The sequence below is a fragment of the Schistocerca piceifrons genome, chromosome X, assembly GCF_021461385.2.
Source record: "Schistocerca piceifrons isolate TAMUIC-IGC-003096 chromosome X, iqSchPice1.1, whole genome shotgun sequence".
Lineage (NCBI taxonomy): Eukaryota > Metazoa > Arthropoda > Insecta > Orthoptera > Acrididae > Schistocerca > Schistocerca piceifrons.
In genome coordinates, this window is record NC_060149.1 from 966,167,956 (window position 1) to 966,190,664 (window position 22,709).

Sequence of the window (22,709 nt, forward strand, 5' to 3'; positions counted from 1 at the left end):
AAGCAGCTGGTTGCTCATTGTCATCTGTGGTGCTAATCAATGGGTCGAGCTCGTTGCTGGCACAGCGCCACCACAGAGTAAGTGGCCCCTCATCCCAGCAGGTGGCGATGTTTTAACACCCGTATAGCTCCCCAGACCTACCGCGTCTGTGGATAACTCCGTCTCTGCACAGAACTTCACACATTTCCCACACAGTGGGCCCTCGTGTCTTTTACACACAATAAATCTTCAAACTTATTTCATTGGCTAAGTTAAATTTCGAGTGTGACATGCTATTTCGTAAAAAATAGCAAACGGTAGACATGGATGTTATTGTGACTCTTTCCTAAGGCAACATTTGTGTATTACACTTGTAGAAGTGCACTGCAACATAAAACAGTAGACCGTAAGTTCAAACAATGGAAACTCCAGGTTGGAATATCAGCAGTGTAGGAAAATATAGAGTGCTAATTACCATAAAGATGGCACGTTAAAATGCAGACAGGCACAGTTAAGACACTTACACATAAGCTTTTGGCCACAACCTTCATCAGAAAAAGAAATAGAAATACACACCATTCATTCACACAAGCAAGCACACCTCACACACACATGACCGCCGACTCCGACAGCTCAGATCAGAATGCTAGTCTGTAAGTTTGCTACACAATAAAATAATTATTCTGAGCTACAAGAAAAATGGATTCAAAGAACTAAACTGCTTGGAGAGAAAAAAGGGAAGGTCCCTGAAGCAACATAGTTTCACGAGTGTGCATACCACTGGTAAATTATGAGAGTCGCAACTCTCTGAAATGGATACAAAGGCCACCAGATTGCATTAGCTTTGTTTGTGTCTCGGATTGTTACCGTGAATGGTAGGAGCTATAAGAGATGTGAAGAGTGTAAGATGTTGAGTGATCCCTGTGAAGGGCACAGATGCCCTGTACTTCTGTGAGTCAGCATTATCAGCACGTAACAAAATTTGAAGGGGCCAAATTGTGTGTCTCCATTTGCCAGGCTGATTGAATTATGCAATATTCAGATTTGTGAGACATTCAGATGTGGTAGTGGCCCCATGTTGGACTGCTTGGGAACGTAAGGGCGACGTGCTTGTCAGCAAGCTTCCGGTTGACCGTGTCTGACGAGCTCATGGGAGAATTGCTGTAATGTACGCCGAGCACATTGTAACCCTTTCACACCCGCACCTGTCATGTGATCAGCAGTGAGTCACATTCTGCAAGACCCACGATGACAGTTGTCAGTGAGTATGACAACGACATAGGGAGAGGGCGTGTGGGGCAGCATCGGATATGACTTCAGGTCACTCTGACAGCACAGCAGCATGTCATGGACATCCTACATCCTCATTTGCTACCTCCATGTCCAACGGAGTTACAAGAGACAGAGCAGTGAAAACATATCCAGTTGTTGACTCACAAAACGGTTTTGAGGTGTGATGCATGTAGTCTTAAGTGAATCATTCATACAAAAAGAAAAGAAGAAGAAGCTAAAGTCAGAATGTGAAAAAATTGGAGAATGGAATAGATATTTGAAGACTTCACACTTGAAACTCCCAGTTGTCCTATTGTGAAAGTGCCTTTGTGACCATATGCATTTCACTGACGATAAACTTTTCCCCCCCCCCCCCCCCCCCCCCCCCTGGGTCTTGGCTCCATATTTTTTCATCCAGTTGAGTCAGAATACTTGCATAGTATTTGTGAGGTATTGTTTCAGTCTTGCAAGCTAATCTAAAATACAAATCCCTTTTGCATCCTAGAAATCAATGACCACTCTTTCTCTCCGATGAAGTCACCTTGGCTATTTTTGTGCAACTGCTGTTTCATTTCAGTCATCTCTCATCCACGGGAACAGATTGGTGCATAGAATCAGTTGTGTGTCAGATTGTCCCAAATTGTTTTTCACATTAGGTTGTAGTCAGGCTTCAACAGACATGCCACTCACTTTCTGGTACGGCCACGGCATCAACTGTTTTGCACATCTTTTTAATTACTGATCTTGCAATATCACACTGTGTTCTTTCTCAGCATTTTCATATTTGATTGTAATTCAAGGAAGTTGTTCATGAGTCATCTTACAGAGACATATGCCACATATGAATTCAGCCACCCATTCCTTAACTGTTGACTATGAAGGAACTCCCCCCATGAACCATGGACCTTACCATTGGTGGGGAGGCTTGCGTGCCTCAGCGATACAGATGGCCATACCGTAGGTGCAACCACAACAGAGGGGTGTCTGTTGAGAGGCGAGACAAACATGTGGTTCCTGAAGAGGGGCAGCAGCCTTTTCAGTAGTTGCAGGGGAAAGCTTTCAGAGCCAGTAGCTCATTCTTCAGGCAGAAGGGTTGAAGTGGAAGGAAGAGGGGTGAAGGATAGGTCTAGGAAAAAGGGTAGATTTTGAGAAAGTTATCCAGAACTGCAGATCAAGGGTGACTTTCCAAATGGGATGAGAAGGAAAGACTGATTCCACATCTACATACATACTCCACTAGCCACCATATGGTGCATGGCAGAAGGTACCCTGTCTCACTACAATAGTCTGAATAAAATTACTTGATAGTTGACATCAATCACTTGCTGCAACAATGTTGCCACATTGGCTGCCAGCTACCGTTTGGTTACAGGTGACAACAAACAAGCGGCTCACTTCACAAATTATGTTAAATGTTTAACACAGAGCAATTTTTCTAGTGGCTGGTGCAAGGTATGTCAGAAATGTTGGATACTCTGTCGACTATTGATTTAAAGTGACCAGTGACTGAACTGGGGAAGACGACCCCTTTTGTATTCCTGACTGTAAACTTGTGTCCTAACCCAGCCGAGAAAATTGTGGTCAACAGTCTGCAGCAGTACTAATATCATGATTCCAAATGAAGAAATAATGACTGGAAGACAAATAAGACCAAATAGAACAGTCAAAACAATGATGAAAAATGATGCAGCAAATTATTAAAAATAAAAAATATATATATTTAAAGCAATTAATTGAATGAAAATAATAATCACACTGTTTTGGTTAGATTTAGAAATAAAAATTTTGCTGCATTGATGAGATTCAAACCTACGACATGCTACACATTAGATTAATCTGCCAACCATTGTGCTATGCCACAGCACCGCATGAAGTATTTATATATGTGAATGTAGTGACCCAGTTGCAACTATGAATTGCAACCTTAAAAATTTCAGTTTCACGCAGTGTAGTGAAAAGCTTATCTAATGTAAGATGATCTCTGTGAATATGATAACTATATGTATGATACTGAATTACACCTTGTGCTGAGTTATTCGGTAGTGTTTGGTTAGTGCTATGAATGAAATGTGTGTCTTTCATTAGCATTGTTAATGTGTGTTGTTTTTGGTGTAGTTATCGCGTGTCATGAAATACATAATAAAAGTGTCGGGCTCATAATTCGGGATACATATACATCAAGAAAGAATGCTGAACCAGGAATTGGAAGTGACTGGCCAATTTTGGTGGAGTTTGGCAACAGCAGACAGTTCAAGTGTGACGCTGACTACTCTTATTGGCGTTTGAAGTGCCAACTATCAAGTAATTTTAATTCGACTGTAGTCAGTTCCTTTCCCGTTCCATCTGCCAATCGAGTGAGGAAAAAGTGAATGTCTATATGCCTCTCTATGAGTCCTAATTTGTCGTCTCTTATCTTCGTGGTCCTTATGCATAATGTATGTTGGTGCAAGCAGAATTGTTCTGCAGTCAGCACAGTGTTCCTCAAAATCCCTCCAGGGATTCCCATTTGAGTTCCAGAAACATCTCCATAATACTTGTATGTTGTTGTTTCAACCTACTGTTAACAAATCTAGTATCCTGCCTCTGAATTACCTCAATGTCTGCTTTAATTCGACGCCTTGTGGATCCCAGACACTCAAACTGTACTCAAGAAGAGATCGCACTAGCATCCTATATGTGATGTCCATCACAGCTGAGCCACACTGTATTAAAATCCACCCAACAAACGAAAGATGATTATTCACCTTCCCTACCATGACCCTCACAAGTTTGTTCCATTTCATATCACATTGCAATGTTATGTCCAGATATTGAAACAATGTGACTTCTTCATTCATGACACTACTAATGCTGGATTCTGGCATTATGGATTTGTTTTTCCAACTCATCTGCAGTAACTTATATTTTTCTACATTTAGGGTTAGCTGTCATTTATCACACCAACTGGGAACTTTGTCCAAGTCATCTTTTATCCTCCTAAATCACTCAACGATGACACCTTCCATACACCACAACATCATCAGCAAACAACCACAGATTACTGTCCACTTTGTCCATCAGATCAGTTATGCACATAGAAAATATGAGTAATAGCGCTCCTATCACACATCCCTGGAACGATCCTAATGATACCCTAGTCACTGATGGACACTCACCGTCGGGATAATGTAGTGGGTTCTATTACTTCAGAAGTCTTTGAGACACTCACATGTCTGGGAACCTATTCCATTTGCTTGTACCTTTGTTAAAAGTCTGCAGTGAGGCACTATGTCAAATGCTTCTCGGAAATCAAGAAATATGGAATCTGGGTTTGTGAATTTTGTGATGGCAAAGTTAGAGGAGCAATGCATCTGCATTAAATTTTGCGTGAAACTCAAGAAAACCTTTACAGAGACACACCAAATGATGCAGGGAGCCTATAGCGATGAGTGCTTAAGCCATACTCGGTGTTACATATTATTCACACGTTTTAAAAATTACTTTACAAAAGTCAAAAATGATCCTTGTTCAGGACGCTCTTAGATGTCCCCTGATGATGCTTGTGTCAGGAACGTCAACGAAATTGTGTGTTCCAGTCGAAGATTCACTGTCCGAGAGATTGTAGAAGAATGTAACATTTCAATTGGATCATGTTATGAAATGACACAGCATCTTGGAATGCATTGTGTTGCCGCGAAGTTCATTCCACGGCTCATGAGTCAAGACCAAAAAAACTTTTTGGATCTCACAAATGAGAATGAGATGTTCCTTGCGAGAATAGTATGACCCCTGCAGACTTCTTTTTATTTCCAAAGTTGAAAAGGATGAAGTTTCCAATGGTAGATGAGATAGAAGAAAATTCGCAGATGGCACTTTATGCGACCCAGCAAGAGGTGTGTCAAGACTGCTCCTGGAAGTGGAAATGATATTGGGAGCAGTGTATCAATTGTGGAGGAGAGTATTTCGAAGGAGACAATCCATAGTAACTAAAAGATAAGCATAGAAAATTTTGTGGACAAAGTTCTGGAATTTTTTGAACAGACGTCGTATGACAAAAGGGCATGCTGAGTTGCCCATGAGCGATGCTTTGTACTGATTTGTGGACATAAACTTATTGGTCTCTATGAAACTGATTAGATTCAAACCCCGAATATGTTCAAGAATTCTGCAGCAAACTGATGTTACAGGTATTGGTCTGTAATTTCGCTGGTCTGTTCTTTCGCCCTTTGTATATACAGGAGACGCCTCTGTATTTTTTCCCCAGTTGCTTAGGTCTTTCTGCTGGGTGAGAGATTCACAATAAATACAAGCTAAGTAAGGGTCCAGTGCCATATAGCACTCTTTGTAAAACCAAATTGAGATTCCATCTGCAACTGGCGACTTATTTGTTTTTAATTATTTAAGGTGTCAGAGATGCTTACGAGGGTGGTTTGAAAAGTTCTTGAAACAGAATAGAAAAAAAGTACTTAGTCACTGAAACTTTGTTGTTTTTCAATGTACCCTGCTTGTAGATTAATTCACTTGGTCCAACAGTGTTCCAATACCTTGATCCCATCTCGACAATGATTTTCCTCCAGGCCTGCAAAATAGTTGTCAACTCAGGCTATCAATTCTTCATTTAAGTGAATCTTCATCCACAAAGAAAAATTTTCAGTTTAGGGAAGAGGCACATGTGGCAACAATTCATACCTTAGTTTGTGTAATTTTACCACGGCGATGGCACATGCGTGCGAGCGTGCATTGGCTTGATGCTAGATGACTTTCTTCCTTATTAAACCTGGCCTTTTTTGCATATCTTTTGTTGCAATTTGTCCAGAAGGTTAGCATAGTACTCTCCAGTAATTGTTTGCCCAGTGGGGAGATAATGTACAAACAGAATCCCCTTCTCATCCCAGAACACTGATGCCATGATCTTCCCCGCTGAAGGAATTTGGTGGTGCATCCCAGAACACTGACGCCATGTCCTTCCCCGCTGAAGGAGTTTGGCGGAGGAGATTCAGCATGTTTCCACTGCTTTGATTGTTGCTTTGTCTCTGGGGTATAGTAGTAAACCAAAGTTTCCTCGTGGTCACAAACCAGCACAAAAGATCTTGTTTGTTTCTCCTAAAACAGGCCAAACATTGTTGTGATATGTCCACTCTTATGCGTTTTTGACCCAGCGTAAAGAGTCGCGGCACCCATCTTGTGAATACCTTTCAGATGACATCTGGCAAGCGTGAGCAATTTAATGCACTCTAAATTGGTGATCCTCCTTGATCATTATGCGCACTTTTGCAATGATTTCTAGAGTAGTGACACATCTTGGCTGACCTATTCATGGATGATCATCATCTAAGCTCTCCTGACCAAATTTAAATTCATTTATCCACTTGGCAACAGTTGAAGACAAAGGAGCAGAGTCCCCTGGTGTATTCTGGAAATCGGCATGAATGTCGTTCGCTTTCATACCTTTCTTTATGAAGTACTTAATCACTGCTTGAATCTCGACCCGACCCCCCCTCACCTGTCACGTACAGTCCCGTCTTTGCAGATCACTACACAGGAACAACAACAGAGCCGTGTCACTGCCACAGCTCTCTTCCAAGAACACTGACATGGCACGTGTTTACAGGCAACAGTCCAACGAATATCATGTGAACAACTTGCGCTAGCACTGGCCTCTTGTGGTGATTGTTGTTAGGTGTCTTTGTGCTATTGTCAAATGACGGTATGTTTATATGATTCTCTTGCATGAATGGTTTCTTAAATGCAAAATTTAAAACATTTATCTCCTACTGCCACACCAGACTGGTCAAGTGACTTGATGGAAACCTTTGACTCACTTAGTGATTTTACATAGGACAATAATTTCCCCTGCTTCTCAGCCAGATCTTTTGCTGAGGTATGACAGTGGTAGTAACCTTTCCTTGTTGCCATTTGGCATTCTCTTTTGAACCAAGAGTGCAGTAGCTTTTCCTTCCTCAGTATTTTCCGAATTTCATTGTTAAACCACAGTGGCTCTTTTGCATCCTTAATTCGTTTACTAGGTACAGACTTGTTGAGAGTGCAATTCACGATCTGTTTAAGCTTTGACCATAATCTCTCTACGTCCATCTTAATGGAAGTAAGTGATGTCAGTTCTGTCTAAGTGAGATGCTAACATCTGCTTATCTGCTCTTTCTGGCATGAACATTTTCCTAGCATTCTTGACTGATTTATTAATTTTTGTAACCTTAGTTGTTATGATGTTATCATGATTATTAATCCCCATCTCTATGCTGAAGTCATTGATGATATCTGGCCTGTTTGTAAATACAAGGTCTAAGATATTTCCATTGCATGTGGCATGCCAAACTAGGTGCTCAAGACAATTTTCGAAAACCACATTCAAAAGTGCTTCACAAGATTGACTGCACCCCCTGCAATGAAGCCATAGGCTACCATCTATACTCAGTAGGCTAAATTCACCTCCAACTAGTATTGCATGATCTAGGTATTTACGTGCTACTGTCTGTAGACTTTCTTTGAATGGCTCCAAAACTGTCATAGCAGAACCGGGTGGCTGATTAAAACATCCATTAATTAACGTGATTTCACGTAGACTTGTTATACTTCACTGTCACAATCAGCTTTGACCTCAATAGAGACAATGGACACTCCCTCTCCTACAGTGTCTAACCTGCCTTTCCGATATATATTCCATTAATCACTAAATATGTCAGAGCTTTCTACTCTGGGTTTCAGCCAGCTCTCAGTCGCTGAGAATAATTTGAGTGCGAGACTTTCCTGGGTGGCAGTAAATTCGGAAACTGTGTTACAAGTACTTTGACAACTGATAAAATTTTGACAATCTACACTGGAGTGAATTCAAAAGATAAACCTCAACCAACATTGAATGTATCTTGGTGATAAAGAGCCCAAATAAATAAATTGATGATTTTATTCCATTTCATCTGATTGAATGAAACACACACAGCATAACTACTCAGAAAACAACTATAGTGCTGATTACATTTACTATCATACATGTAGCACTCTGAGAACATTTCACCTTGTCATAGTAGTCCTGTGTTTTGGAACTAGGCAGTGCTTCATTTCACAAAGCGAAAGGAATGGCTTCCGTAAAAAAAAAAAAAAAAAAAAAAAAAAGAAGAGGAAATAGTGGTTGCTGGTGTTTTTAACACTATCTTTCAATTTAGTTCCTATTGTGAACTTTGCAGCTACGATATGTAAATGCTCTGAGACTGCTATTGATAATATCTTTATGAACAAATCTAGGGGAAAAAAGTCATATCACAAAACCAATAGTAAATGGACTATCTGATCATGACGTGCAGCATCTTGTGTTAAATGTTGAAATTTGTCAGGATAAAAAAATATTAAATCTGAGTACAGGAGGATAATAAATAAGCCAGAAATTGAGGAATTCAGGAAATTCCTCAAAGACATGAACTGGAGAGATGTTTACCTGACTCAAATGGAAAATACAAAGCATTTATTAATAAAGTTACCTCCTCATTCGAAAATTGTTTTCCTCTAAAGGTAACTCAAATCACACAGAAGTCAAAAGATAAACCATGGATTACACAAGGAATAAAGATATCATGTGGGGCAAAAAGGAGACTGTATCTACTATCTAGGAACATTTCTGATATTAGCATTGTAATGCATTACAAAGAATACTGCAAAATGTTGAATCAAGTAATCCAGAAATCGAAGTAGCTTTATTAAGGGAAAAAGATAATTGTATCGGGCAACAAAATAAGAACTGTATGGGATATAGTGAAGACAGAGAGAAGTGGGGCCAAAAAGGAAGTGGAACAGATAGCTCTAAAAGTAAATGAGACTTTGGTAACAAGTGCATGTAGTGTTGTAAATCTCTTAAGCAAGACTTAATTTTTGTTACTGACGGCTCGGGGTTATCAGGTTCGGTGAATGGTGCAATGGAGTATCTGGGACCAGTCTTTGAAGAACATCGTGTAGAACCTATTTGAGGAACTTTGAATTCCAACCATTGCTTCTCAGTATACTTACTCCTTAATGAAATTTGTTGCAAGTTATATATCTATATTTCCAACAAATAGCTCAATACATATTATCAATACTAGGAATAAGAACAATCTACATAAAGACCTAAAATCACTTATGTTGGTCCAAAAGGGGGTCCAATATTCAGGAACACACATTTTCAATAAATTACCAGCAACCATTAAAAACTTGGTTTCAGATAAAGCACAGTTTAAACAGAGTTTGAATGACTTTTTGATAGGCAATGCCTTCTACTCTATAGATGACTAACCTAACAGAGACTGTTAGGCCAGCTTAAGTAAAAATATGTTAGATTTAAGTTTTGACAGCACTTGGTTGCAACAGACAATATTAGGTATTTTGTGTATGATAAATTTATTAATAGTGCATAACAATGTTTCATTCTGACAGTGTATTAATTCTGTAAATATTAGCTTTTCCAGTTTACTGTATTGTATTCACCTATTTTGACAATCTCGTGACAAATGATCAGGGTAGTATTCATTATATTAAAATGTTTTGTGTTATACATTCTGACATGTTCCACACCCTCGAGAATCATCTCATTTTTTCAGTGTATGTAACGAAAACTGAATCAAATCAAATCCAATAACCATCTCTCGTCATGTAATAACTTCACTTCTTCTTCTTCTTCCCTTGTCGTCTCCTGTTTTTCCAGTACTCGTCCATCTCCTCCTCATAAATTCTATTCGTGTTGTTCTCAATCCCCTATTTCTTCTGCATCGAAAGCCTTTTATTTTTATTTATTTATTTTTTTTATCGAGGTGAGTCTTTACGGACTGCGTGGTAACAACCGACTTCACTCTAGTGCCAGGTCTTGTTCTTGCTCCAGCTTTGACTTCCTGCCAGTATCTTCTGAGCCCCTCCAAGAAGTGCCTTTTTATGCCCTTCAGATAATGGTCCTCACTGTCTTTCAGATGTTGATGCCATGTTAAAACCTTGGTAGTTGGTCACCAATCTTCTAAATTTGTTCCTTTCAGGAATTTCTCTCTGAGATACCAATCTGCTTAAGATCTTTTTCACATTCTTTGAACCATCTCGGCCTCGTTTTCTTACATAGGATGAAACTCCGTATTCTTTTTGTTAGTCGATCACCGTCCATTTTCATGAGATGACCATAAAATAACAATCATTTCTTCGTAATGGATGCTGTGATAGGTTCTGTCTTGCTGCACGAGTTCTCATTTGCTCTCATTCGCCATTGTCCATCGACCCATCTATTACCTTAGGATTTTCCTTAATATCCTACACTCACGCTTTTCCAGCCGCTCAGCTTGACCTTGTCTATTCGTGGTCAAAGTTTTGGATGCTTATAAGCCCTCAGGTTTTACAACTGTATTATAATGTTGGAACTTGGCCCATATACTCATAGACTTTTTGTTATAAGTATTCTTTGTCAGTTGGTATGCTTGGTCTAACTTCCTCATCCTGACAGTTGCTTCTTCTTTTAATCCATTCTCCTGGTGGATGACTTCACCGAGATACCTGAAATTCTTAACTCATCCGATTTTTTCCCAGGTTGGTTCTCATCCATTCAGGTCCGTCACAGATGTTCGTCATATATTTTGTCTTTTGAATAGAGATCTGGAGTCTAACTTTTTTCAGCAATTTCTGACAGCCTATTTATCTTGTTGACTGCTGACTCTATGTTGTTAGCAAAAATGGCCAGGTCAGCCGCAAAATCTAAGCAGTCAATGCACACTCCTTTGTTGTTAGGACCAAGTCTGAACCACTCTTCATTTGTTTCTTCTTGGGCTAATAACTTTCTCCACTCTCGAATGACCTTTTCCAAGACACAATTGAAAAGGAGAGGGATAGTCCATCTCCTCGTCTTATGTCTGTTCTGATTGTAAAGGGTTCAGATACCTCACCCATAAATTTAATTTTTGACACTGTGTTAGCAAGAGTTTGTTTGATCAGCTTTCTTGATGTATTATCCACCCCAAACTTTTCCAAAATATTCATTAATGCCTGTCAGTCGATGGAGTCATATACTTTCTGAAAATCAACAAACAAGACCACATAGTTATTTCTTCCAATTTTTTTTGTACCTGATGATGTTCTTCAGGTTAAAGATCTGTTCTGCGCAAGAATCGCCCTTTCGGAAACAAGCTTGATAGTCCCCAGTCAGTTGGTTACAATAATCTTCTATTCTATTCTGTATCACTTTGGAGAGGATCTTATATGGAACAGATACTAATGAGGTACCCCTATAGTTATTGACATTCTATATATCACCTTTTTTGTGTAGACGATGGATTAAAGCTGACTGCCATTCAGTTGGTATCATCCTAGCTCTCCAGATCTCCTCAAAAAGTTGGACTAGTATATCTAGAGTTTCATTATTTGCCAGCTTCAGTAGTTCCACCACTATTGAATCCTCTCCAGCTGCCTTATTATTCTTAAAGTTGTTGATGATATCTTTGGTCTCCTCTTTACTAGATGGAGATGAGGGGTAGTTTGTGGATTGGGGCACATACAGGGAATCTTTCTTTCGGTTCATCACAATTAAGTAGGTTTTCAAAGTAACGAGACATTATCTTGCAGTTTTCTTTGTTGGTCAGGCCAAGTGTGGTGTGCGTACTGTAAGACCTTCAGTACACACACCATCAGATTATTTGACTTGTTGCTCTAACGAAGTAAGTGAGTGTCAGCAATATGTCTCGTGGTCTTATCATGGCATGTTTATCTTCTGCCAGTAGGTCAGACGATAGAAATGCCACTTGCACGCTTAGAGTAGCAGATTGACGGTGACCAACTTTAAACAGAACTTGATTAATTTTCACATACATTTATTAAAATAATAACAAATATAAAAATTACTTAACTTGGTTCTGGATGCTATTTACAATTGACAATCTGAAGTTCCTTTGGTATTGGTACGTTAATCTTATTCTCACATATATCTCGGATACTTGACAAAAGTGTCTATACATTTATCTTCATGGCTATGTACAGGAAAATGGTAATCTTATTAGGCGCAGACTGAATCTTGACTATGGACTGGTACAGACAATTGTAGAACTCGTACAGACTGGTACAGACTAATGCAGACTGGTACAGACTAATGCACACTGGTACAGACTGGTGCAGACAAATGCAGACTGACTGATCGAAGGTCTTAACACTTGTTATAATACCTCGCACGTTCATGTATCACTGCGCGAGTGTGATGCGCGAGGAGAAAGTGTTCTATGTTAGCAGCAATCTCATTGGCTGTGTTACATATTAATACGCGGATCGGCGGAAGCAGAATTTGGTCCGTCTCTATGGCAGCGCCATCTCGTAGTGTGGAGATGGACGAGCGCTGCGCCTGCGCTGTTGTGCCTAGCGGGGCGCACTCTAGTGGGAAATTTGTGTACGCGCTGAATACGCGGAACTATGTACACAACACTGAGCTTTCCATTTTCGTCTCTAAAACAAAAACTAGGGGCTTGGTATCCTTTCAAATTCGATTTGAACGTCTGATAGAAGTCTCTGACATTGTTTATCTGGAAACGCTGATCGATCTGTTCTAACTGCTGTTTCTCTGCAATTGCTTAGCCCTTCGTAGAGTTCTGGCTGCATATTTTCGAACTTCATGGAATACATCAAAATCATCAGGTCTCCTGGTAGAGTTCCACTTTTTCCATGCACTTGCTGTTTGGGCCACCACCTCACCACAAACCTCATTCCATCATGTATGATTCCTCTTTTTAGCTGTCAGGATTGTAGTATTAGCTGCTTGTTGGATCATGGAGGCAATGTCTGCCCATTTATGGGATTCAACTGTCAGTTACTGGTGGCATTGTTCCAATATGTTTTGATTGATTTTGAGCTTCGCAATATCATATTTATGAATTTTATTTCCGGTTTTCACGGTCTTATTGAGAGGGATGAAATTAATTTTGATCTTGGAGAGGTGATGATCCTTTTAAATTCAGTATTTTATCTGTAAAAAGGTTTCTTTCTATTATTTCTGATTGTTTGATGTTGTTTCTTTCTTATTTCTGTAATCCATGCTATCATTGATTCCTTCTTCCAGAACTACTCATTCAGTAGAGGTCTCTCAAAAAAGATTAATCTTCTTTTAGCCATTACTTCTGATATTTTCTCAAAATTTTTGTAGATCTCCTCATTACTTCTCATTTTCCAGCCATCTGTAGCTTGTATTGCAACCACTATGTTCTAATAATGCTCCTTTGAGGAACCTCTGTTCTGTCCAGCTTATAGTTCATCATTAGGCATCCTCATCCATATAAACATCCTGGTCTTACCACTGTGGGATAGTGTTTTAGTTTTGTTTTTTTAGTTGTACATTTCTTGTTGTAAATATCCTTTGTCAAACGATTTGCTCTCTCCAGTTTGCTGACTCTTGCATCTACTGTTAATTCTTCTAGTCCATTTTGTTGTACAGTTTGTCCAATATATTTAAATTTACTTACTAATGCTATTTTACAGTTTTGTTTTTCTAAGAATGTTGATGCATTGTTTGAAATTGTCATCAATGTTGGTTTTTCGGCTGAAATTTTGGGACCAGCTCTCTTTGCTACTTCTTCCAAAAGATTTCTTTCAATAACTGTCTGTCAGATTTTTTGAAAGTATATCAGAATCATCTGCAGAAGCCAGGCAGTTTACCTTAATTCCATTTGTTTTTCGTCCTAAAATTATTGGTTCAATTTTGTGATTTTTTTTTCTCCAAATTCCAGATACTTTCTATTTTTTCTAGAATGCAGTGTTACAGTAAAGGTGATAAACTGTCCCCTTGTCTAACACCAGTTTTTATTTCAAATGGTTGAGATACTTCTCCCATAAATTTAGCTTCAGTCATCCTATTTGCTAGTGTTTTGAGGATTATGTTTGCTTTAACACAAAATTCTTTGATGATTTTACCTATAATTTCTTTGCCTATCAAATCAAATGTTTTCTTGAAACCAATACGTGATACTATTATAGGTTTGGTGATTAACAGTATGTGGAGAATTATCGATTTTCTAATAAACATCTGTTCTGTGCAGGGTCTTCCCTTTCTAGAGCTCCTTGAGATTCTCCCAGTTATTTGTCTAAAGTTTCTACAACTCTGTCCAGAGAATTTTTGATAATATTTTGTGTACCACTGGCAGAAGTGAGGCATCTCTGCAATTGTTGACATTTTGTGTGTCCCCTTTTTTTCATAGCTGTGGATTAATGCTTTCCATAATCTCTTCAGCTTTCCAAATGTTCTCAAACAGCAGTTGTAGATCATTTGTGTGTTCTGACTATGTCAATAATTTTGCTGCAGTAGAGTCTTCATTTGTTGCTTTGAAGTTTTGGAATGATTTGATGGCTTCATGAATTTATTGCTCTGTTAGTGGAAAATCTTCCTCCAGATGTTGTGGGACTGCTATTATATATTGCTACAATGTGCTGTTATTATTATTGTTGTTGTTGTTGTTGTTGTTGTTGTTTGGTTGCCTGTTCTTTAGCACTTTCTTTCTGTTACCTTTATCTATTTGCCGCCATTTTAGCCCATTTACTGGTATTTTCAGCTTGTTCTTCACTTATTTGACCTTTTGGTGGCTCCTCTTGAAGAGATCTTATTTCTCAGCATTTAAAATTACATCATCTGCTGCTCTTTCGCAAATGAATTTCATCATGTCCAGTCTAGTTTTTTCATTCATTTAACCATACATCTTCCTTGACTCAAGATCCTGAATTTTTGTCCTTAATTCTTGAACAGTCTCATTTCTCTTTTTACGTTTTCCAGATGAATAAACTTTTGGTCCTCAAAGTTAAGATTAGTATCAGTTTTTTTATTTGTTTCTGCCTATGGCTGCTATATCTCTTTAGTTAGAATATTTCTCTCTGTGTATTTGATTATAGTCTAAGTCTGAATATTTTTATAAGTACATTTATTGCTGTAGCAATGAGTAAAATAAATTGTATTGCACTGCCTGTAGCATGTAGCACCATTTTGACCGTTAGTCCTCTTGCTGTACAAAAAGTAGCTTTGATGATTACTTAATGCAAGTACTTTGTAAGAGCTGTGGAATGGTTAGTATCTGTTTATATTTTTCTGATTAATTCAAGCTCGTCAATGCACATCCTGTGTTAAGGAAATATTTGCACTGAATTTACTGTGTGTTAAATATAAGCAGTGGATCTATTGGGGTAGTCTTTTTGGTAGAAATATGTCAAGGTGAACAAAACAGGAGATGGTGAAGGAACAGAGGGAAAAGATCAACATTTGCTTCTCATCAGCAATATAACTGGGTTGCAACATTCAGTGAAAATTATCTGTGACAGGAAGTTGTCAGAAATACATTTTTTGAAGAAACTTTATGTTTGTATAAGCATTTATTAAATTTAAAAAGTTGGATTTCATCTGTTAATACAAAAGATAATGTTTTGCATTGCAGGCATGATGAACCTGTCAAAGATGAAGAATCGGCCAATGATTCTTATTGGAGGATAACAGTATGTATAACTTAAACTTGAGATTCTTGAAAATAAAGCTAGTCAGTATTTCTTAACAGTACTGATTTAAATACATCTAAAAGATCGCTGTTACCTAAATGAAAGTTGACGAGCAAAGTCTTAGTGGACATTTGTATAAAATTGTCATAGGTGTTATTTACAAGAAGAGTAAATAGTTTCAATAGGAATGTGGTGAGACATTTAACAAATGTCATGACCACACATTAATAGGACCTTATAACACTACCATTATGATATTAGTATGCTTTTACGTAAATAACAGAAACCCTGTCTCTATGTTGCCACGTATAACCCTCTTACTAAAATTTAGTTTAGTTTCCAAATAAAATGCACTATGGAAGGATAGTCTTGTTTATAGGAAAAGATAATCAATAGAGTTATCCTTCTTACTGGATTTACCGTGTGTTGCGTCTAATGGATAAGTAAATTGGACTATTCACTTCTTTTCCTAAGATCTTACCCAGTGGCTAGATAGAAACACAGTATGAATAATAATATACTGAAGCTAGGACAACTCATTTCCAAGTTCATTTAGTGGTTTAAAACATGTACTTAATGGTCACCAACCTATCCTGGCAATGAAATAGTGAAGTATTGGAGAAGCAGAAATGTGAATTTTGCCTACTTTCTTGCTACTGTTTAGTTTGGCTCTTCAAATAAATTACCCCACTTAAACAATTTTGGGCTACATCTTTATATATTATGTTTTTAAAAAAGAAAAAGCCCAGTAGATAACTTCAAGGAAGGTAAAAAAAATTAGCCGGGGTGGGGGGGATAACCTTTAGAAAAGTACTTTCCATAATCAAGAAACTTAAATACTTAGACACTAAAGCACACACTTTTTAACTGAACATTTCACTTAAAGAAAACCTCTTTCTTGGTGGAACTTACTTTCAAAAGCTATTATTCTTTGAATTAGCCATCTAACAGGTTCTAGTAACTTGGCTTCACTCTGATTGAATTTTATGTTAGCAAACTATAACACTTTGGTATAGTTAAGAAAACATTTTTATTATTTACGCTAAAGCAATATAAATGGTGCCTCTTTATTTTAACTTGGCACTTCACTCTGATTGAATTTTGTGTAAGCAAACTATAACACTTTGCAATAGTTAAGAAAACATTTTTATTATTTACACTAAAGCAATTTAAATGGTGCCTCTTTATATTAACTTGGCATTTCATAAGTCTGTAAAACAGGACACTCGGATTAATCAAACACCAGGAAGGATCCCTATACAGATGTATGATTAGGATGAAATTACAGGGTGAGCCAGTTTCCATAAAGTTCAAGAATGATTATTAAAACACAGTTTAAATTAATGGTTCATGCTGTACAAAGGTAAAAATGGAAAAAAGTCTTATCTGGTGGCTGTAGGCTTGGGTGTGGCGAACAGCTATGACGGCTACACTACCCACACTACGGCCTGCAAGTTTCTTGCTGTATGGGCTCAATTTCTCTTCTTGGCTTCATTCAGTTTTACATACAGTAGCTCAACAACTCGCAGCTATGCTGTAAGCTGTTTGCAGTCTTCAACCGAGGCATTTTTATGGAAATTTACAGGCAAAGCTTCTGCTCCACAAAGGAGTTACATCAATCACTGCTGCCTACAGACTGTGTGACTTACTTCCCGCACTTGCTCGAGGTAGCACGCCAATTCGCCTTTCGCACCTTTTCCACTCCCCACAACCATTTTCATTTCAAACAAAAGCACACTGGCTTTTACATAACACCTATTTCTTACATTGTTCCTAAGCATGACCATTTCTTAAATTGTCAAATTTACATCAACATGAACAATTTATACACACAAATATTTTTAAATACAAAATGTTATCAAAACATTATTTAGACCCTTGGTATCCTTTGTAGAGGACTTGGGCAGGTTTGTCCCATCCTAGTACACATTATTTTGTTACTTCCATTCAGATATTCCATTTAGCTACATCTACAATAATTCCCAATGTTCTGCCTTTTGAGGTGTCCAGTGCGGGTTGCTCTCCACTTCCTGGGTGTATTGTATCGAGTTAGTTTTTTCAAATTTCCATGTGGGTTTATCAATGTATTTTGTAACTGATATTTCAGCACCAATGATAACTTTTGTGAGCCAATGTACACTCCTTGAAAAATGTTTCAGTACTACTATTGAGTGATTCAGTGGTAATTTGTTCTCATCAGTGGAAAAGATGGATGGGTCAGGTTTTGTATCAGTTTCCATCTGCCTGCCCAAAACGTTTTAAATTCCTTGGCATCAAACTTAGATAATTTCTTGTGTGTTGATCCATTCGAACAATGGTTCTCTATTTTTGTCTCTATTTATGTATCTCCGGGTTGTGTTTTGGAATTAAAATCTTAAACATATACGTGCTGTCTAGTTGCTGTGTGTAAGACTAGTGTCAGACACTTTCCGTCAGGTGATTTGTGGACTGATGTAATAACCAGGCCTTTGAGTTTTATCCTAATTACTTCTACATCACTAATTTTCTGACAGCTTAAGCCAGCATAATCCAAGAGCTGTTTCTTTTTTCATTTATTGTGGATGCACCTAACAATTAAGAGGAGTATTGATATTGCTTTATATTGCATAATCTTGCATGTAGCTGCTGAATTATCACCTAAATGCATTTCCTATAGAGCTATAATACTGATGGCATGCTCATCATCTAATTTGCTTTGGTAACTGCATTTGTCACTTGTTAATCCTACGTTAATTTGCATAATATGGACACCTTGCCTGATAATTTTTGACTGTAAGCTCTGAGAAGTGCTGGACCATCTTTTGTGTAGAGTTTTTGCTGGCTGCTCCTGCAGTCACACTGCCTTGGTGCACCATCTCGGGGGTTGTCTACATGCCACACAACAGTCTTTTTGGTGTCCAGTGTGAATGATTCACTGGTAAATATCCTGTCCCATACACTTTTGTTTGTAGACAATACTTCTGTGTTAGCTGAAAATAGAAACCCTGAGCCAGGAAGCAGTAGTCTCAGTACCTCAGAGAATTAGTTTCAGGTAAAGTATATGGATCTAACATATCTAAAATGCACATGGTTTAGTTTGGAAACCACACAAACACCCAAATGTACACACCCGCACTAGCTGCAAGGGGGGGGGGGGGGGGGGGCCAGAGTGATTGGAGAAGACAGTACATGGTCTGAATGAGAAAAGATTGGTGTGTACAGAAGAGAAAAGGTAAAGTGATACAGTGGGAAACAAATTAGCAGAGGTTTAGGTCAGGTGGATGGCACTAGATGTGCTGGAGAGACAATTTCCACCTGTGTAGTTCAGAGAAACTTGCACTGGAAGGGAATATCCAAATGGTATGTCTAGTGAAGCAGTTGTTGAAGTGGTGTACAGCCTCTTGGCAACTGGAATGTCAAGTCTGTGGTTTGCCACAGTTTGGTGCTAGACATTACTGTGAGTGAACAGTTGGTTACTTGTCATCCCTACATGGAAAATTGTAAGGTAATTGCAGCATAGCTGATTTTTAACAGGTTGCTTTTGCACATGATCGTGCCTTTTATATGGTGGGAGATGCCTGCAACTGGACTGCTGTAGGAGGTGGTGGGTGGATTTGTGGGACAGGTCTTGCACCTGGGTCACTCACAGGATTAGGGGCGGACAAGGATGTTCTCTAGATTGTGCGGGCAGTGGAACACTACTTTGCAGGAAGTGGGTAGTATCTTGAGTACAGTATACCCCATCTGAGATAGTCAAAGCCCCAGTGAAGAATGTGGTTGAGCTTTTCAAGGCCTGGGTGATTAGATGAGTGCTGACCATTGTCTGGTTAACAGGGTTACAGGTGTGAGATGAGGAGATGGCACGGGAGATCTATTTATGAATGAGACGGATAGGATACTGTGGCTCTGGTAGTGCTATTGCCATATTTAGACAACTCCTGCTTTCCACTGGGGATAGTGAGTCCACGTGCGACAAGGCTGTATGGAAGAGGCTTTTTGACATGGAATGGGTGACAGCTGTCAAAGTGGAGGGAGGTACTGTTGGTGGTTGGTCCACTTGACATGTGTTTATGGATATCGACGTCTAGTGATATGGCGCATTGAGTTGAGAATAATCGGGTTAAGATGATTTGGGAGTAGGTTTTTAGGTTATGGAAGAAGCAGTCTATACCATGAGTCCAGATCATGAAAATGTCTCAATTGCTCTGAATCAGACAAGGGGTTTTAGGTGTTGACTGGATAGGAAGGACTTCTGATGGCCGATAAAAAAGTTGGTATAGGATGGCACCATGCAAGTACCCATGGCAGTACTACAGATTTGTTTGTACAGGGATAATCGCTTAAAACCTGCACCACAAACATTGCACAAATGGAAAGTGCTATTGATGTGTGGTTTTCACACGATGGATTGGTAGTTGGGGGCTTATGCTAGTAACCAACCAACAGATTGTAGTGATATTAGAAAGTGCATTTTTTGTGCAAACATACACTTTTTTAAATGAAACTATGCCTATTGGTATTAACTAAAAGTAGGGTAAATTAGTCTATCAGGGGTGTTTGTTGCAGGAGTCTAGTGTGAGCCATTCACGAGATATCATATTTTGAAAAGTTCCCACGCCAACACTTGTACATTAGCTGAGGTAGCACACACCAAAGAACAGTCCAAGTCCATACACTAGTTATGTGGATTGTGACCAGTAATGAGACAATTGACCATCACAGGCTGTGTTCAAAATGACCACTGGCAGCAACAGTATATGCTCCCATTCTGGTATGGAAAGACTGCTGCACACATACCAGTATTTCAGCAGGGACAATCCGACAGGCTGCAGTAATACATCATTGCATATCATCAGATGTAGTTGGTATGCCCTTGTAGACAGTATTTCAGCTTTCCCCATAGAAAAAAAGTCTGCAGGCATGAAATTTGGCGAATGGGTCAACCGAGGTACAGGTCCTCTGCATCCAATCTAAAGATTTGTAAACAGTTTGTGAAGCCATGTTGTACTCCGTGCACTGTGGGTTGTACAGCCATCGTATTGGTACCACAAGTTGCTCCTAGTCTGCAGAGGAATCTCTTCTAGCATCCGTGGAAGATGATTTGTTAGGAGGCTGTGATACTTGTGCACATTCAGTGTTCTTTCTAAGAAAAATGGGCCTATGAGCTGATGGTTCACTGCCCCACACCACACGTTTACACTCCAAGGATGCTGACATTCCACCTGCCACAGCCAAAGAGAATTGTTAACAGACCAATTGTGCTTATTTCAGCACTTTACCAGGCCACGATTGTTAAAATTTCCTTCACCACTAAACAAGATACATGATACATCTGGAGTATCCTGTCTTAATGCCCATGTATGGAAGTTAACACAATTCTCTTGATCAATTCCATGCAGCTCTTTATAGAAAGGGATAAACCTATGTCAACGGAGAATGCATAGGACACTTGCCCGATTAATGCCATTTCCACATGCGATTGTGCAAGAGGTAACATGTGGATCAACTACTTGTTTCATCTGTTATGTTGCAAAGATATAGGCTATGACTTCCATATAACTGGTTGAAGAGGTTGATAAATGATTGCCGAGATGCTTGACATTTATTGGTATTTATTGCCACATATACTGTAGAAGAATGAACTGCATTCTTCGTACACTCTCCATACACCATGAGCATGTCACCTTTTTCTGCGTTGGTAAATCCCATCGTCCACTCACGACCTACTGATTGGACTGTCACGCACTTACTGACTTGCAAGTCACAATGAACTCGAGGAACACACACGCAAACACACTGCAAGGAAACAACATCATACCTAGCAACTACCCACACACACAAACACACTGTAAGCAAACAACATCATACCTAGCAACTACCCACACACACAAACACACTGTAAGCAAACAACATCATACCTAGTAACTACCCAGATTGAGTGGCACAAACTAGTATTGGTGTGGAAACTTTTAAAAATACTGTATCTCATTGACAACTTGTACTAGAATCCTGCAACAAACCCCACTGACATTCTGATTTACCATATTTTTAGTTTGTTAATGTCAGTAAGCACAGTTTCATTTAAAAAGTGTACATCTGCACAAGAAAGGATTTTTACAATCTGATGATTGGGTAACAATAATGAGTCCCTGACTACCAATCCATTCTGTCAAAGCCGCAAATAAATAGCACTTCATACTTGTGGTGCGAGCTTTAGGCATTTCACCCTGTGACTTGGTCTTCAAAAGTGAAATAATTGTGGGTCAGGATGTGATTGGGTAAGGGGATTAGGAAAGAGGTGATGGGTTTGGTATCAGGAGGATGTTTGGAAAGTGAGGCCATGGGCATGGGGGATGTTGCATCCATAGTAACCAGCAAGGAGTCATGTGGTAGCAAAACAGGAACTGCAGAAAGGCGGTGAAGGAAGTGAGCATTGTCTTCACTGTAGGATGGGAGGTTACAGACAATGGTTTGCATGTGATGTTCAGTGGGAGGATTGTACCCAGCCACAGTTGGACAAGTGGAGAGACCTGTGTAGTTGGGTTTGTGTAGTTTTTATGGGATGGACTTAAGGTCTTGGAGAGCTGCTGGAGTCTTGGAATTCTTGGATGTGATCATGGTTGTAAGGTTTGTATGCAGAGGTGTTAGAAAGTTGGTGAAGACTCTCAGCCACATAGTCACTATGATTCATGAACACTGTGATGAAGCTTTTATCTGTGGAAAGATGATAAGGCACGGATTAGTTTACAGGATATGGGAAGCTGTGTGTTACATAGGAGTGATGTTGGTCTCATTAGGGAGGATTTAGGAAAGGAAAGTAAGGCCGGGTTAGAAGTGACGAATTCCTGAAAGATAACCAAGAGATGACTGGCTGGAAGGGGAGGTTCAGGGTGGGAGGGAGGCTGGAACTGTTTTAAGCAAGGTTCTATGTGAGGTTTTTGTTGGCTGTTATTAGTGGGATGCATCATCATTTAAGACTGATTATGCCTTTCAGCGTTCAGCCTGGAGCGTAGTCTTGATCTATTTCTACAGTTTTT

At 39.1% G+C, this 22,709-nt stretch overlaps 1 pseudogene; it reads left to right on the plus strand.

The window, feature by feature from the left end:
• The window catches only part of LOC124722816, a 55,078-nt pseudogene extending 39,387 nt beyond the window's left edge, over positions 1-15,691 (plus strand).
• Positions 15,692-22,709: the final 7,018 nt, after the last annotated feature.